Raw genomic sequence first — 5633 nt, forward strand, 5'->3', positions numbered from 1 at the left:
ATGGGACAAATGGTTTTCCATAACTTGTATTATGAAAATGAGTAGTTTTACCTTAATTAAAAATGAAAAATTTTATCTGAGAAAATCGAATGTTACAAGTTGGTATCAGAGCCCTTGTTTGAGGGATTGTAATTCCAAACTTAAACTATGGAGCTGAGAGTTTTTCTAAACCTTTTTGAATAATATTCGTTCAAGAAAAGAAAGGAGAAGACGCGATGTGTATTGTCAGCCGGAGCTCGAAAAGTGATTTCCCAAAATATCCATACTTACTTTATATGTTGTATTTAACTTGTTGTTATATGTGTTATAATATGATGTGCATGCTATAATTAGGCTAAGGATCTACTCAGGTTGCATACTAGAGTGCTTGCTTAGGAGAGATACCTTTTTTTGTGATATCTGAGCTGTTAGAGATGTTGGATATTGTGTGGGCTAAGGATTCTCAGGAATTACGTGTTAGAATATCCTGATCCTTTTGATATTTTGTTGCTTATTGATGTTAGTTAGCTATTAAGTGAATATGTTAAGTTACCGTTGTGGAGTTGGGCCTTTTAGGAGAAAGATTATTTAAGTTTTGCTGCATGTAATTGTATTCATAAGATAGTTAGTTGGCATTAGTAAAAGTTTCTTTCAAAGTTGATAGTAGGGTGCAGGTGAGTGTTCATAGTGACCTGGAGGAGTGTTATAGTGTACTTGTGTGAGTGTTGGTGTATGTGGAAGTCTAAGTTGGGAGTCTAGGAGGGTGTGGTGGATTTTCTAAGCGTATGGGTGTGTTGATACACCTAGAAGTGGTAGAGTTCCTAGAAAAGCATTCTAGTGCGTGCTCATGTGTGAGAAGAACCTTATAGGGAGAGAGTCTAGGATGAGTGATAGTGTGTGCTTGGGGTGACACGAATATCTGAGATTGATAGTGATTTGGTGTAGTCACTTAGGGACTTTCAGACAATTCTCGAGACACGTACGGATAGGTGTGGAAGGTAGTAGGGGCCCATACTACTGAAAGAAAAGGATCCGTACGGGGATTAGGAAGGGTCAAAAAGGTTTCTAAGTAGCTAAGGAGGGTAGATAGTGTGGTATAGCGCTAGCGTTAGTTGCAGTTGTTCCCGCCGCTGTTGGGCTTTCGGCCATGATTTTTCAGAAAGAGACTAGTAACTGATTTGGGCCTTAGTGTCCATGGCAGTTTGGGACTCGATAGTGCAGATCCTTGTGAGTTAGCTGATTCAGAGGTCTGAGAGACCTTACTCGAATTATTACTAGTTTAAGTCACAGAACTCAAGAAGGACGCTATTGTGATGATCGACTCAAGGATTGCAGCCTAAGGCTGAGTGGTCAGCCAATGGCAAGGGATGTTACTTTCTATATTGGGGTTGTGTTTCTCCTATTTTTTGTGCTCGAGGGAGGAGAGAGATCGAATGTGGGTCATTTGATGGTTGAGATAGGAGATGGTGATCTCCTCTTTGGTTCTACTGTAAGAAGGTGAAGTTTAGTTCGCAGTAAATCATCTTTGTATCACATTGAAGGGATGTTTGAGAATCAGTGGTATTGTGGTTTGATCGACAAGGTGAAGGAAACGTCGCAGGAGGAATATGTATTGCAAGTTCTAGAAGATCGGGCGTACCCGAGGAGGTGTCGAGTTATCCCTGTCGAGTTGTTAGATATATTTACATCATTACGTGTTAGGATGCAGCAGTAGTAATATGTTGGTTAGAGTACCAGTAGGTTAGTTACTTATGGTTATGCTTTTTCAAGTAGATTTGTTGTTAGCAGAGTAGTATGATGTGAGGGGTCTAGTATGTGGTAGTGAGCTGTATGATTGGTAGTTTCTTGTATTTATGCGCATACCAGATTTGTTGATTGGTTATATGTCGACATATGTAACAATTTGGGTTGAGGCAGCATGCCAATAAACCTGGGGAATAGTTGGGTTGAGGCATTAGGCCAACAAACTCGTAGAGAAGTTGGGGTCGAGGCAGCAGTCGAACACACCCAGTATGCATGTCGTATATATGTATTTGTTGTGTATGGTATTTTGGGGAAACTCGCTAAGCTCCGTGCTTACCGAACTGCTAATGTTTTCAGGTATCATCTGTGAACGTTGAAAGGCGAATGCGTTCTCGTACACATTCATCAGCAGCAACGAAGATTTTGCATGTAACGTCCCGAAAATCATAAGGAAAAGTTTTCATTTTTAAATTATTAATTTAGATAACATTCCGTTTCCAAATCATTCATTGTGAAAAATAGTAATTAAAATTCAGAGTAAAATCTCAATTAATAAAATGCAGAATAAAATTTGGGGGATGTTGTGTAGTCACATCGAGCCCTTCCTTTCCGAATTGGAAGTACGTGAAAACATAAACATAAACTGTAAGCATAAAGCTTAGTGAGTTACCCAAAATACCACATACCATACATATCATTGGGCCTAGCCTGAACATTGGGCCCAACCCATAATAATAATATCCCTAGCCCTTCCTAAACAATGGGCCTAACCCATCATACATTTGGGCCTAGCCCATCATACAATTGGCCTAGCCCGACATACATTACAACAGTCATAGAGACAGTTAGCATCCTACATAACATACATTGGGCCTAGCCCTTCCTGGTTCATAGGCCCAACCCAGCATACAACAGGCCTAGCACGTCATACAATGGGCCTAGCCTAACATACCATGCAAGAGTCACAAAGACAACTAGCATATAACATATCCTAGTGGGCCGACATTGGTGCCTTCGACCCACGGGTATAGTAAGGAGACTCACCTCCCAGTCTAAACAAATAGCTGAATAGGTCCCGACTCCGAATATCAACTCTACCAGTAACCTATTCATCCAATAGTGACCAACATCAAATACAACTCAAAATACTCAAAATATCCTTAGGTCAAACTTAGTCAAATCCAAGTCAAAATCAAAAAGTCCAAAAGTCAAAGCTGGTCAACATGGCTACGAACGCCCAACGTTCCTGGGGAACGCCCAACGTACGTGGCTGAGTTCCTTTTTTTTGTTAAGAGCTTAATCCTTAAGATCTTTTGCACATAATCCATATCTAGTCATAGAATAACGTCCTTAACCATAAAGTTTCCAACTTTATGGTCTAGCATGGCCATTAAGTGCCCAAACACCCAAAACCCTAACTACTTAACCCACTCAGACCTTGTAACTCATGCATGGGAGGAAACTAACAATCCAAATCACATTCATATGGTTCCTAATAACTCCATAATGGATAAAGTTTCCAACTTTATCCATTAGAATGGTCAAAACAACCAAGATCTAGTCATTAAGTCTTAAAGGGACCAAAAGTTCATTTTTTCAACTTAATCCATTAAGTCCAAGTCTCCAACCTTTAGATCTGAATTAATATGATGTTTAGATGGATAAAGTTTCCAACTTTATCCATAACAATGTCACAAACTTTCAAGATCTAAACTTTATGCACTAAACTTACCAAAAGCTCATAACACCCAAAGCTAGCTTGATCTAACAATTGCATCATCAAGATTCAAGCTTTATACCTCTAGAAGAAAGATCAAGGTGAACAAAGTCTGGATCTACAAGCTCCAATGTAACCAACAATTCCCCAATGAGCTCCTTCTTATCCAAGATGCACCAAGAACACTCCAAAGAACTTAAAAACACCTTCTTTTTTATCATAAGGCTCAAACTAGGGTTAGGGTTTCAAGGGAGGGTGTTGGAGAGGTGGAAGCTGAGAATGAAATGGGTTTGGGGAAGTTAAGGAGCTTAAATAGGGCTCAAACTAGGAAAAGAAGTCTGAAACACCACTTTTCCCATTATACCCTTGGGCTCCAAAGCACAAACCAAACTCTTGGATCACATAATCTACATTACCCACATCCAAATGGGTCTAAACCTCATTTTCCTCAACACCCAAAACCTTATGATAATTGATATCCGGGTCACGGACCCAAATTATGAAACGACTCGAAACAGATTATTACAACTCTCGCCCACTTAAATTAGATTTCATCCTTGAAATCAGTCCTTACTACCTTCCAAGCAACCAGACGATCCGACCAAAACCTCTCGAACCCCACTTCAACGAGAAGGTTGCCTCATACTCACGACGGCCTTACAATGCTACTATCGAAACCCAAACATAACAAGACCCACATGCCCTGATGGGGATCAAATTATTGATCCACTAACTTATTCAATATGGAAAAACTAGCACGTCACTGATATAAGTGTTGGATTAATGTCTAAGTCCATAACTATATTTGGTATGTACTTGACCCAACCCGGCATGGTCCATTTGGGTTGCACTTCACCGACACAATTTATATGGATAGTCTTTTGAGAATAGTATATTTATGATTTATATTAATATATTATAAGTTCTAATATATTAATATGGAATCATATTATTTAATTAGTATTGATCAAGAATTAATTTAGAATTAATTAAGTGATCAAAAAGAACTAATTAAATATGGACTCTTATATATATATGGAATGGGCCAAGTTCATTTAGGTTGGGCTAAGCTTTCATGGATGGTCCATGGAGCTTTTAACCCATGGATCCTATGTAAATGAAAGGTCATGGGTATTAGGGTTTACATGGATGTAACCCTAATCCTCCATAATATATAAAGGGGTCCTTGGCTCACAAAATTGGCACAAGTGTGTGAAAATAAGAGTGGGCCGATTTTAGTGTGCATACATATTCTCTCAAGTTCTTCCAAGGTGTTTTGGTGATTTGTGATTCCATTTGAGGCTTCCACACTATTGGGGCTAAGCTCTTAAAGCTTGAAGACATCAAGCTACATCAAAAGGTATGTCATCTAACTAGAACTTTGTAGTATAGGTGCTTCATAATATGCTAGTTAGGATGAAACCTTGGAATAGTTAATATTTGCATGTATAATAGAGAAAACATAGATCCAAGGTTTATAGGGTTGCATGTACACCATAGGAGTGTTAGAATGCTCAAAATCCAACAATAAGTCTGGAACCCAAAACTTTACTTGACCTCCTCATAGGCAGAACCATTCTGAAACACAATCAATAGGACCTCGCTCTACAATCTGAACTGAAAAACATCTTCTGATACTAAATTATCCAACTGATACCCTTGGCGGACAGAATATCTAACCATAAATTGCTGCCAAAAAGATCATTCATATCAGAAATGGGGACTCTCAAAGCGAGTCTCATCCCTTTGAGCCAACCCGAAACATATCTCACACTCAAAATCCATAGATTCACACATGCTTATATCTGAATTCTTTCGATTTCCATGGAGACCGTATACTAAAATAAGATATCGACTTTCCCCCAATCGTCCAAATATCTCGCGCACGGTCACACAACTAGAACCTTCCCTTGATTCTAACTGCTACAGGCTACTTGAGCTTAAAAACCACACATATGTCATCCCTTGATCACCGAGTCATACTACTCTAAACGTGATCCAATACCTTATGCAAGTCTCTTTTTATCGGGTTTCATCCATACTATCATAACCAAACGGCTCTCGCCCACGGGTCTCACCCAATCTACACAACTGAACGGGCCTCGCCCATGGGTCTCACCTAGTCTACACAATCGAACGGGCCTCACCCATGGGTCTCACCCAATCGAGTGTTGTACAGGCCTAACATTGCCTA

This window comes from Lactuca virosa, chromosome 3, assembly GCF_052849685.1.
Source record: "Lactuca virosa cultivar CGN04683 chromosome 3, Lactuca_virosa_CGN04683_v6, whole genome shotgun sequence".
Lineage (NCBI taxonomy): Eukaryota > Viridiplantae > Streptophyta > Magnoliopsida > Asterales > Asteraceae > Lactuca > Lactuca virosa.